General features: G+C 36.6%; 1 pseudogene; it reads left to right on the top strand.

The window, feature by feature from the left end:
• Nucleotides 1–13,989, top strand: part of LOC105855169 (Y-box-binding protein 1 pseudogene) — a 40,598-nt pseudogene extending 26,609 nt beyond the window's left edge.
• Nucleotides 13,990–14,033: the final 44 nt, after the last annotated feature.

Here is a 14,033-nt window from a genome sequence, read left to right as displayed (position 1 = left end):
AGAATGAAAAATACCTAATGCTTAAAGAGATGTGGAGCACTGGAATTCTCATCTATTGCTGATGAGAATGCAACATAGTACAACCACTGTGGAGAAAGGACTGGCTATTTTTTTAATAGTAAACATGCATCTACAATATTATGCAACACTCTACTCCTGGGTATGTCCACAAAATAAAAGACTGTACTAGAATATTCTTAGTAGCTTTATTCACATTATTCCAAAACTGGAAAGAGTCCAGGTGTCCATCAAAAGGAACATGAATAAAACAATAGTGGTACATACCAGGCCCAACATTTCCTGACCCCCACCCAGCCTAGCAACTGGGGTGAAGATACAAGTAGGCCACTTCTCTTGGAGATTGAGTGATAATCCACCTACAACATCAGCAAGCCCAGCAAAACCAGCAAGGAGAATCAGAGGATGTGCTAACAATACGTAGTCAGGAGAGCTCTCCTAACCAGGAAATTAAGTAAACATTTCCATTTACAATAGTATTCAAAAAAAATAAAATATCTAGGAATAAATTTAAGGATGTAAAAGTCTTATACACTGTAAACTACAAAACATTGTCGTAAAAAATTAAAGAAGACCTAAATAAGTGGAAAGATACCCTGTGCTCATGGATCAAAAGACTTAATATTGTGAAGACAGAAATACTACTACCCAAGCAATCTACAGATTCAGTGCAATCCCTGTCAAAATTACAATGGCCTTTATAAAAAATTTATTTTGCAGAAATGGAAAAGCTGATCCTCAAATTCAGATGGAAGTGCATGTGACCCTGAATAGGCAAAACAATTTTAAAAAAGAAAAAAGTTGGAGACTCACACTTCTCCATGTTACAGAGCTTAGTAATCAAAACAATATGGTATTAACATAATGATAGACAAAGACCAATCGAATAGAACTGAGAGTCCATAAATAATCCCATACATTTATGGCCAAGTGATGTTCAACAAAGGTGCCAAGTCCATTCAATGGGGAGAACAGTCTCTTCGGCAAATGGTGCTGGGACAATTGGACATCTCAATGCAAAAAAAGTAAACTTCAACATTTACCTTACACCATATTCAAAATTTAAATTGAAATGGATTAATGACATAAATATAAGAGTTAAAACCATAAAACTCTTTGATGAAGATGTAGGGTTAAATGTTCATAACCTTTAGTTCAGATATGACCTTGGACTCTTAGATATGACATCAAAGCACAAGCAACAAATAAAACATTAGATAAACTGGACTTCATTAAAATTAAAAATCTTTGTGCATCAAGGGACATTATTAAGAAAGTGAAAAACCTACAGAATGAGAGAATATATTTGCAAAACCAATATCTGATATGTGTTTAGTATCAAGAATATATAAAGAACACAACTCAACAACAAAAAGACAAATACAATCTTAAAATGGGCAGAGGACTTGAATAGATATTTCTCCAAAGGAGATGGACACATGGCCAAAGAGCATATGAAACATCATTAGTCAATCACATCATTAGTCAATCAAAACTACAGTTAAATACCACTTCATACCTACTATGAAGGTAATTATATTTTTTAAAAAATGGAAAATAAATGATGGTGAAGTTGTAAGGAAATTGAACCCTGGAACATCATTGGTGGGAATGTAAAATGTTTAAGTCACTGAACTAAGCAGTTTGTTCCTAAGAAAGTTAAACACCCAATTACCATATGATCCTGCAATTCCACTCCTAGATATATACCCAAAATAATTAAAAACTGGTACACAAACAAATACATGTACATGTATTTTCATAGCAGCACTCATCACAATAGCCAAAAGGTGGAAACAGTTCAAATATCCATGAATGGAATAATGGATAAATCAATTGCAATATATAGATACAATGGAATTTTGTACTGCCACAAAAAGGAATGATACACTCTAAGATGTGGATGAACCTCAAAAACACTAGAGAAAGAAATAAGATATAAAATGTCACAATCATATGATTTGAGTTATAGAAAATAATCAGATTAGGTAAACCCTAGAGCCAGAAAGCAGATTAGGTGTTCAGAAGGACTGGGGGAAGAAGACAGTGGGGAGCAACTGTTTGAGGGATACAGTGTCTCCTCGGGGTGATGAAAAGGTTTGGGAACTACCTAGAGATGATGGTTCACAACAGTGTACATGGACTAAATGCCACATAATTGTGCACTTTGAAATGACTAAATTAGTGTCAGATGAATTTTGACTGAATTTAAAAAATACCACACACCACACAGAAAGAAAGGAAAAGCAATTATTATCAAGGGTTAGGGTTAGTTGGAGCATATGGCTGTGGAGGGATAGCACAAGTGACCATCTGTGTGCTCACGGGATTGTTCTGCGTCCTGACTGTGGTGGCCGTCACACACATCAGTTCCCCTGATAAAATGGCAGAGAATTATGCACGTACATTGTATCAAGGCTGGTTTCCTGGTTTTGATATTTCACTATAGTTAGGTAAAATGTTACCACTGGGGAAACTGTGGGAAAAGTACATGGGATCTCCCCTGCACTACACTTGCAACATCCTCTGAAACTACAATTATTTCAAAATTTTTTAAAAAGGATTGATACATTGACAACATTATAATTAAGAATTTTTGTTCAAAAAAAGTTTTAAAGCCCATAAAGAGTAAAAAGTTAAACCAAAAATTCGGGAAAGTTATTACCACATACATAATCACAAAGGACAATATGAAAAACATACCAAAAATACTAATGCCTCAGTAATGATAAGAAAAAGAACCTAAGAGAAAAATGGGCAAACAACTTGAGCTAACATTTCAGTTAAGAGGAAACATGAATGACAAATATACAAACATATGCTCAGCTTCATTAGTAATTAAGTATTAATTAAACCATGATTAAAAAATTTATAATGTCTAGTGTTGAGAGGAGACATGGAGCAAAGGGAATTTCCACCCACCATTGGAGGGTTGTTATATCTTAGTAAACCTGAAGACATGCCTACAATATGGCCCTTCCTTTTCTTCCCAATTCATGCACTTTAGAGAACCTCTTGCATGTGTGCACCAGCAGGTAAGACAGCATTGTTCCTAGCAAAACAGATGGTCATAGGACAAACAAAAGTAGAAACAAACATGTTCAGTAACAATAGAATTTCGATGACCAATGTTTGGTGTTTTCACATAACAGAGTTGTATAGAGAATTAAATCTAAATAAACTAGGGTTACATTTCACAATCAATGATTCTTATGAGAAACTACAGTTCACAGAGCAATGCACACAGTGGGACTCCATCCATCTGAAGTTTCAACGCCTGCTAAACTAATTGGAATTTGGACAGCTGAGATAAAACCATGAAGAAAAATTGTGAGATGCACAATATCCAGGATAGTGGCTTTCTGCCGGGGGTGGAGGGAAGGCGGAGGAGGAACTACTGAGGGGACAGAGCTTCCTGGGGACTGGTGTGTTCCTGCTCTGAAGGCAGGTAATGAAAACACAGGTGGCTCTTTGGATTATTTTATGCTTTAAATCCTTTATATTTGTTTTGAGCATATCGGATAGCAATAAAAAATAAAAAACACTGAATGAAAGGAGCCTAAGAGGTCATTTGGCCTTCTCCCCATCAAAGGGGAAAGACTCTGGGACCCATTTCCCGCAAGCTGGGCCTCTTGCCTCTTTCCGTATACAACTAACTCTCTTATTTAGCACTCCTTCCTTTTACTCTGTTATGCAAAGTATTTAATCATCACTTTCCCCAATTCAAATTCAGTGGTAAACTCATTTCAAAGCCCACCTTTGGCTATTCAAATCCATCAGTATAAACAAGGGCAGCATTCGAAACATTTAATCACTGCTATAAAACAGACACTGACCAATTGGAATGGGCACTGGGGTCAGTCAGAATGGACATTGTGGGCAAACAACTTTTACAGCTGGCCTAGACGGGACCAGCTGCATCTCAGCGCTAGTGCAAAGCGGTTCTATTCAGCAAGGTAGAGTGCTGACATGGCCTATTGGCCTGCAAATGTGGATGTCACCAAAGGTGTGTGTCACTCAGGCATACATTTGCAGTTTTGCTGAGGCATGATCTTGAAGGGCTTGCTCAGTTCAGACTAAACAGAAGCAAATCACTCAGGTAGCAAATGAGCCAGGCCGACAGCCAGGATTACTAGCTCTGTGCTGCTTTCGGTTGTTGCAGTGGAGCGATAGCAAGGAGGAAACCACAGGTTTCCTCCTACAATGAATTTACAAATCTGGCTGTTCCCAGGCCATACCCATTCGCACGAGACCCTACATTTGATACCATATGAAATCATACCAGTCACCACATCAGTAACACGATTTCCTTTTTTCTTTTGCAATCCCACCCCCATTTTCTCTTTATTCCTAGTACCAATCATAGTCCCTGGAATAAATGTGAAATACTAATAAACTTTGGAATCACACTGCTAAAAATGACGATAAGCTTTTAGGCCCCACAAGCACTTAAGGTATTTAAGGATGATCTGTGCTTGATGTCTTCTTTTTATCTTTTCTTTGACAGGAAAACAATTAAGAGAGAAAGGACATTTTATAATGCTGCTAAAGTGGCAGTTGTGTAGACATTTCTCGTCTCAGCTGTGGAAGGAAAACAATTTTCAGTTCATGTTAGTCCATCTATAAAAATGATACTTGTCAGATAACTTTTGTGGAAATCAAGATACTCATAGGAAAAAAAATCATGGAGTGGTTTATTCATGTGAACTAAAGTAAGATCTTAAGGCTTTCCCCCACTGGCTGACTGAATGGACACCCTGGCCAAGGAGATACCCTAAAACTGAATCACCCACCATGAGGAGGGAGGTCAGACATGCCTCATCATGTCCCCCACCCTTGTGAATATCCTTTATAACTCACTGATGGGCCTAAGGTTATGCAAGACAAAACTGCAATGTCCTCAATTTATACAACAAATATGTCTGGTGGCTTGTCTCTGATTAACAGACCTCCTTATTTTAAAATATTCCAAGCCTTTAGACAAAGCTTCATGTTTTTAACCAATTACAAGTCAAAGAATCTTTAAATCCACCTGTAACCTGTAAGCTCCCCTCCCTTCCACTCCTCCACTTCAAGATGGCCCACCTTTTGAGATCAAAACCAATTAATGCTTTCCATGTATTGATTTATGACTTTGCCTGTAATTTCTGTCTCCCTGAAATGTATAAAACCACACTGTAACCCAGCCATAGTGAGTCCACTTACTCAAGGCTTCTTGGTTACGGCTCTGGGTCAGGGCCCTCAAATTTGGCTCCGAACAAATCTCTTTAAATTATTTTACAGAGTTTGGTTTCTTCTCCCTTGACACTGAATAAAAATCTTAAGTTTTCAAATTGTAAGCTTGTTTGTATTCACATTGTCTTAAAGTTCAAGCACTTGAAGTCTCAAAGCTATCTAAATTGGTGTGCCAAATTTTATTATTATATAACTCACACTTGTGCAAAATATTTTGAAATTACAGAAAAGTATAAATAAAAAATAAATCATGCATAATGAAAATACCTGGAAATACATAAAGTGTAAGATGTATATGAACACAATTATGCATTTTTTGTGATTTCATCTATTGCATTTAATCTGAAAAATTACATTCTCATCATATCAGCTAATTCACTTACTTTTTAAAATTTATAATTATTTTATTTAAAAATAAAACTAACTTATTAATATGATTTTATTGCTTAGTTTTCACTCTCTTTTGTTTTGTTAATTTATAATTATTCTTTGTTAATGCAAAGGCTGTCTGGTAAGTATCCAGCCACTGTTAATATTAATAGAAAGAGAACAGTTACATGGCTGGGTACTTTCTGGACAGCTCCATATATTTTAAGTTTATATAAGTTCTGAAATCCATTTCAAAGAACTTCTGTTTCATTGATTATCTGGAATTTCTTAATTGCTATACATTTATTTGTTTTAATTTAATAAGGAGTAAGACAAATACCACATTGTCTTTACTTTCAAAGTATACAAGTGGTGGAGATAGGGCAGAAATTCAAGCATAGTATATTCACCTTCTGGATTTTGATAGAAGATCAAACACAGGTATCCAAATGTGTTCCTTTTAGATATATCTTAAAAATAAAGGTTAACTTAAAAATATAAACCCACAGCAACAGTAAAACCAGGAGAGGAGATAAGAACAAAAATCATCAAAAGCTAAGAAAAAGATGGTTCAGATGGTAACTGACTTAGCAGACCCAAAACAAAGGAGAACCCCGAGCAATGGGGCAAGCTGAGAACTAACATGATTTACATTGAAAAAAACCCAAAATGCACATTAAGAGCAACTTCAGTATCTCTGTAACTAGAGCTACTGTTGAAATGGAACTAAAATAGAATATTGAGTGAAAGCAAGGTGAGGAAACACTGCTCCTCTTAAGACCTATCCCAATCCACATGGCTCAACTACAGCCTTTTCTTTGCCAGCGGAAGCCTAGAAATATATGAAATAATACAAAGCTTGACTAAGGGTGCATAGGTGCATATTTACCACATTATAAAGGAGGATCCAGCAACTATGCACACTGAATACTGAGAGCCCACAATTCACACCCTCACAGTGAGCTCCCAGAATGATAAATGGAAGGAAGGCTTTTGTCAACATGTGGGAGATGGAAAGGCTTTTCTATGGGTAATTCAAGTAATTCAACAGGAAGGCTCTGAAGATACTGTCATTTGTTGTTCCCACAAGCACATCACATCACAGTTAAGGTCAAGATTAAGCCCTACCCACATAGTCAAAGATTCTAATTAGCTTTTCAGTCTTCTACTCTTAATTATGAGAAGACAGACATGTATTTTTATATATCTTAAGAAATTTCTTAATAGGGAAGAGAGATACTTCCTGAAAATATAGGAGAAAAAAGAAAACTTGGAGAAGATAGAGAAAAAATGCTGGGAGAAGAAAATTTTTAAAAAGTGAAAATAATATTCTCAAAACTATTCTATCAATAAAATATGTGACTATATATAATTAGGTTATGTATCATATTTAAAAATATATGATATGTATCTTATTATTGATATAGGTCATATAATTATATAATTCCTAATATATAAGAATTATATATATTCATAACATATATTTAACATATTTGTCATATATATGATATTCTATAAAGAGCAAAGAGGTCTCAAGAACTGAAGACATGATAGCATAATTAGAAAACTGAATAAAAGAATTTAAAATATAGTCAAAATATCTGTCAAGAAATTTTTAAAAATACTAAGAAATTGAAAATATAAAAGGTAAGATATTTAGAGTTTCAGTTCTGAAGATCCTAAAGACAAACAATACAATTTCCTGGAAGAGATAACTAAGAAAAAATCAAGACAATCATCAGTGAAATAACTCAAGAAGCCTTCCAAGAACTGAAGAACACAAAAGATTAATTGAAAGGACTTTTCTTCTGGCTTTGAATCAAGATGTAAGAAGCTGGAAAGTGTTCCTGTACCTCTTATCAACAAGAAGAAACAAAATGGATAATCTACAAAATCAAACTTTCTTCAGTTCATCAGAGAATTGAGATTGAAGGGCAAACAAATAGCTGAAACTTACGAAAAGATAACTGTGCCTTCAAGGAGACCTATCACATGAGCACTTACTAAAAGCTGAGTGTAGGTTAGTGCAAGTGTATAGAATCCTGAGACCTGCAGGGAGACAAGGTAATTTTTCACCCACAGGCTATTCCCCCAAGACATCACTAAGAACTCACAAGAAAATGAGAGGCAGAGCAAGAGCAGAAAAAATCCCACCTTATGGTGTAGGCCTGCAGGAAAGAACAGTAGCTATGGCAGAAAAGACACAAAGCTCTGTCCAGATCCTTGTCCCGATCTCCTCTACAAGACAAAAACTTCAAACTTCTGGAGAAAAAGCAGCAAACCCTGTTACCCTCAGGATATAGAAGAAAATACACTGTATTTATGGAAAAGGAACAGAATATGGGGAGTTAGCTATGCTCCCAGCAAAACATAGGGTCCCTTAGGCAGGGGTCATTGCAAAGGATAAGGAAATAATAGGAAATAGAAAATAATAGAATATAGAAATAATACACAGAGATGAAGATACAGTTTTATAGATATAGATTTATAAAGGGTAGGGGCTCAGGAGACTGACCCCACAGTATTTCCATGAACTGTGAGGCCCAAAGTGAAGTTTCACGTGGGTATTTATAGGTACGGAGATTGGTTGCCAGAGGTAACAGGTTTACTTAATAACAGGTAGTTCCTTTTAGGTTAAAAGTCTTCCAAAAGGCTTCTATAGATCCCTTAATTAATTTTATCCATGTGAACAAATGGTTAAAAAATCTTTCAAAGACAAACTTTTAAGTTCTAAGATAAAGCTATCACTTAACAGAAGGGTTATACACAGATATAGTGGCTCCATATTTCTTTATCGAGTTATTGTGGATGAAGACAGGTAGTCAGTCAAGCAGGACCTGTCCCTTGGGCTAATTGTTTTTAGCAACAGGTGTCTGTCTCGTGGGTGGGCACTCTTTGAGTAGCTCTCCTCTCATTCCGTGGCTCCATGCAAACCTGCTTTGTCGTACAAAGCAGGCAAAAACTACAGGTTTGAGACTGCAGCATCACCTTGGAAAGCAGCTGCCACTGACCTTTGAGCCACCCTCCTGAGGCAAAACAGCTTTTGATATACGAACTAACACATTCACATATTCCTTCAGGGCAAAGCCCTGCAAAACTCCTGAAATCATTTCTGTCTCTCATGTAGAAATCTATGGAGCAATAGAAGAAAAACCTCCATACTTGGACTGGGGACTGAAAAAGTCTTGGGCCCAAAGCAGCAGAGAATCCCTAACACTGAATAAGAAGAATCACAGAGAAACATGGGAGAAAGCATTGCCCAACATGAAGCCTAAGCCAGGAAAGAAGAAAGTACCTCTGCCCCCTTTCCACCAGGCTAGCATATACCTCGTCAGAAATAACAGGATTCCAAACTGGAGGAGGCAAGGACAAAACACAGAAAGACAGACACTCCCTAGGGTATAGGCACATATTGAAAGATTAAAGCTGGTGGTAGATCAAGATTATGGAGAAAAATTCTCTGGCAACCTATCCCTCACCCTAAGTTCAAAGTAATATAAAAAAAAATTTTAAAGCCTGAAGTGAACTGAGGATAACCATAACAATAACAAACTCCAAACCCAGCTCAATTTCTGAAAATATTGTATAAATATCTCACACTTAGCAAAAGAGAAGGCATGCTCAGTTCCTGTCATAAATACTATTTAATGTTTTCTGTCCTATATAAGATGTCCAGCTTCCAGCCAAAAATTAAAAGACACACAACAAAGCAAAAAAAAACCAAAAACCAACAACAAAAATCCTGAAGATAGATAAAATAATGGAAAACATATACTTTTATGAACCAGATGCAGAAACTCTCAAAGAATTAAAATCACTACTATAATATGTCAAAGGATTTAGTAGAAAAGGTAGAAGTATGCATAGACAGATGGGTAATTTTAGAAGACAGATGGAAACTGCAAAAGCAAATTAACAGAAATGATAGAAATCAAACACCTTGCAGCAGAGATTAAAAAATGCCTTCAACAGGTATATCTGTAAAGTTGACACACTTAAGGAAAGAATCAGTAAAATTGAGTATACTTCAATAGAAATTACCAAAACTATAACACAAAGAGAAAAAAAAGAGTAGAAAAAATTAAAACAGACCAGAGTATTCAAGAGCTATGGCACAAAATCAAGTACCTAGTATATGTATATCATTGGAAGCATAGAAGATAGAGAATGGGGCAAAAGACGTATATAATGGATAGTGTTTGAGAATTGTCAAAAAGTATAAAGGACACAAAAATCACATATGAGAGAATCTCAGAGAATACTAAGCAATATAAACATAAAGAAACAAACCCCTAGACATGTGATATGCAAACTGCTGTACTAAAGATGAAGAGAAAAATCTTGAAGACAGACTTAACATCAGGTTTTCAAACGAGAAAACAATGGAGTGATATGTTTAAAAAGGCTAATTATAAAAATGATGAACCCAGAATTCTATACCTAGTGAAAACACCTTCTTAAAAGAATACTAAAGAAAGATTTTTTTCAGACAAGCAAAAACTTAGGAAATCCATTAACAACTGACTTACACTACAAGAAATGGTAAAAGAAGTTCTTCAGAACAAATAGGATATCAGATAGAAACTTGGATCTAGCAAAGAAATAAAGAGTACTAGAAGTGATATAAATTAAGGTAAATGTTAAATAATTTTTATTGTTTTTAATAGCTCTAAAATATAATTCATTGTGTAAAACCAATGCAGTAACAATGCATTGTGTGTTATAGTATATGTGAAAGAAAAGAATATGACAAAATTTTCAGAAATAATAGAAGGAAGCAATTGGAAGAATCTAGTTGGGAGATCTTGATATACTTGAAGACTGGATATGAATAATTCAAAATATGTATTCTAAACCATAAAGAAATCACTAAAAATATTTTTTACAAAAGCACTAAATGATAATCCAATAGTAGAGACAAAAAGAAATCATTTCAAATATATGGAATTCATACAAAGAAGAAAAAATAATAAAGATACAGAACAAATTAAAAAATGCCTAGCAAAATAATAGATCTTAATACAACCATATCAAAAACTACATTAAATATAGATGGTCTAAATACACCATTTAAAAGACAGAGATCATAAAAATGGACGAAATAGTAAGACACTAATGTATGATATCTACGAGACTTGCACTTTTAAATCTAAATACATAAATGGTTTAAAAGTTAAATGATGTAAAATAATACATCAAAAGAAGGCTAGAGCACTTATACAAATTTTTAGACAAAATAGACTTTACAACAAGTAGTATTGCTAGAGATAAAGAAGGTCATTGCATATTTTTTCTCCAAAGCGGTGCATCAAAATACAGGAACTAAAAGGAGAAATAAACAAATCCACAATTTTACTTGGACACTTAAACATTCCTTTCTCAGTAACCAATAAAACTAATAGACAGAAAATATATAAATATATTATAGATGATCTGAACAACACTATCAACCAATTTGACCTACCTGACATTTATAGAATACTTTCAACAATATTAAATACACAGTTTTACGTGCACATGAAACAATCACCACTAGAATTTATTTTTGGACAAAAAATAACCTTTAACAAATAGAAGATATTGAAATTACACTGAGAATTTTCTTGAACCATGGCAGGAATAAAATAAAAATAAAGAAAGAAATATATACGAAGAAATCTCCAAATATTTGAAAATTAACCAAAGCACTTTTAAATAACCCATGGCACAAAGAAGTTACTTAAGATAATAGAAAATATTTTGAATTTAATGAAAATAAAATCACAGTACAATGAAATTTATGGTATATAACTAGACCAGTGCTTAATGAAAAATCAATAACATCAAATGTTTATGTTATAAAACAGAGAAAGTCTCAAGTCAATTCTCTAACTTCCCACTTTGAGAAACTGGAAAACAACAAATTAAATCCAAAGCAAGCAGGAGAAAGAAAGAAAATAATAAAGATGAGAGCAGAAATTAACTACACTGAAATAGAGAAACAATAGAGGAAAAAAGCAATCACACAAAAATTGGTCCTTTTAAAAAATCAATAAAGTTGTAAAACTTCTTATTCAAATGACCAATAACAAATAGAAAACAAAGAAATTATAAATATCAGAAATGTGTGGTGACATCATTACAGAATTTATACACATTAGACAAACAATAAGGGAAAACTATAAACAACTCCACTCTCATGAATTCAACAGCTTATATGAAATAATACTTTGAAAAGAACCAACTGCCAAACTCAATCAGAAAAAAATAAATAATCTGAATTTTCCTATATATATTTAAAAAGTACATTAACAGTTAAGAACCTTCCAGCAAAGAAAATTTCAGGAACAGATGCCTTTACTGTTCAATTCTAATAATGCTTAAGAACAAAATACAGTCATGTGCCACTTAATATCAGAGGATATATTCTGACAAGTGTGTCATTAGGCAATTTAATCATTGTGTAAATATCATGGAGTGTCCTTATATAAGCCTCTGTGTGGTACAGCCTATTGCTCCTAGTTACAAACCTACAGTCCTGAATACTGTAGGCAGCTGTAATACAGTGGTAAGTATTTGTGTATCTAAACAGCTAAACAGAAAAGGTATGGTAAAAAACAGTATAAAAAATTAAAAATGGTACACCTGCATAAAGCACTTACCACGAATGGAGCTTGCAGGACTGGAAGTTGCTCTGGGTGAGTCAGTGAGTGAGTGGTGAGCGAATGTGAAGCCCAGGACACTGCTGTACACTGCTGCAGGCTTTATAAACACTGGACACCTAGACTACATTAAATTTATAACGAAGTTTTTTAAAGAATAAATTAACTTTAGCTTACCGTAAGTTTTTTACTTTATAAACTTCATTTTTTAAATTTTTTGACTCTTATAATACTTAGCTTAAAACACAAACGTATTGTACAGCTACAAAAATATTTTCTTTATTTCCTCATTCTGTAAGCTTTTTTCTATTAACAAAAATTAGATTTTTTTACCTTTTAAACTTTTTTTGTTAAAAACAAAGGCACAGAGTTCGATCGGTAGCGGGAGCAGAGAGCGGACCCAGAGTGCCCTGTGCAGCCCCTCCGCCGCCGGCCCAGTCCCCATCCCACAGCGGAGGGGCCGCGGCTGCCCAGCCGCCCGTCCCCGTCCCCGCGAGTGTGAGCAGCGAGCGAGACCCGCAGCCGCCCGTCACGGTCCCCGCGAGTGTGAGCAGCGAGCGGACCCGCAGCCGCCCGCCGTCCCCACCCACCACCACACCCCCCTCCCCCGCCCTCAGCGCTGCCCACACCAAGCCCCGCACCACCCGCAGCGCAGGGAGCGGTGGCCTTACATGGACGGCGCCTGCCGGCGGAGATAAGAAGGTCATCGCAACCAACGTTTTGGGGACTGGAAAATGATGGTTCAATGTAAGAAACGGATATGGTTTCGTCAACAGGAATGACGCCAAGGAAGACACACTTGTACACCAGACTGCCATAAAGAAGAATAGCCCCAGGAAGGCCCCTCGCAGTGCAGGAGAGGGAGAGACTGTGGGGTTCATGTCGTGGAAGGGGAACAGGGCGGGAGGCAGCAAGTGTCGCAGGCCCTGGCGGAGTTCCAGCTCAAGGCAGTACATGTGCAGCAGACCGCGGCCAACGCAGACGCTGCCCACGCCGCAGGCCCCACGCGATCACCAGCGAATCATCAGAACCGTGGGCGTGGGGAGAGGATGAGGGATCGCAGGGTGCTGCTGAGGGCCGGGCCCAGCAACCGCGAAGGTCCCCACCTTACTACACGCGGAGACCCCATGGGCGTGGACCACAGGATTCCAACCCCCGTACAGGGAGAAGTGATGGAGGCGCTGACAACCGGGGTGCAGGAGAACAAGGTAGACCACCAGTAAGACAGAACACGTATGGTGTCGGGGTTATAGGATTCCGCAGGGGCCCTCCTCGCCAAAGACAGCCCAGAGAGGACGGCAATGAAGAGGATAAAGACAATCAAGGAGATGAGACCCAAGGTCAGCAGGCGCTTTGACGTCGGTACCGCCGCAACTTCAAATACCCACGCAGAGGCCCAGAAAACCCTAAACCACAAGATGGCAAAGAGACAAAAGCAGCCCATCCACCAGCTGAGAATTCGTCTGTTCCCGAGGCTGAGCAGGGCGGGGCTGAGTAAATGCCAGCTTACCATCTCTACCATCGTCTGGTTTAGTCATCCAACAAGAAATGAATGTGAAATTCCAGCAATAAGAAATGAAGAAAATATTGGAACTGAAGACCTTAAGTGCTTGCTTTTTGCCCGTTGACCAGATAACTAGAACTATCTGCATTATCTATGCAGCATGGGGTTTTTATTATTTTTACCTAAAGATGTCTTTTTTGGTAATAACAAACGTGTTTTTTTTTTTTAAAAAAAAAAAGCTTGGTTTTTCTCTATGCCTTTAAAGA

The sequence above is a fragment of the Microcebus murinus genome, chromosome 9, assembly GCF_040939455.1.
Source record: "Microcebus murinus isolate Inina chromosome 9, M.murinus_Inina_mat1.0, whole genome shotgun sequence".
Taxonomy (NCBI): Eukaryota; Metazoa; Chordata; class Mammalia; order Primates; family Cheirogaleidae; genus Microcebus; species Microcebus murinus.
Note: the sequence above shows the minus strand (reverse complement) of the source record. Positions and strands in the feature narration are given on the sequence as shown.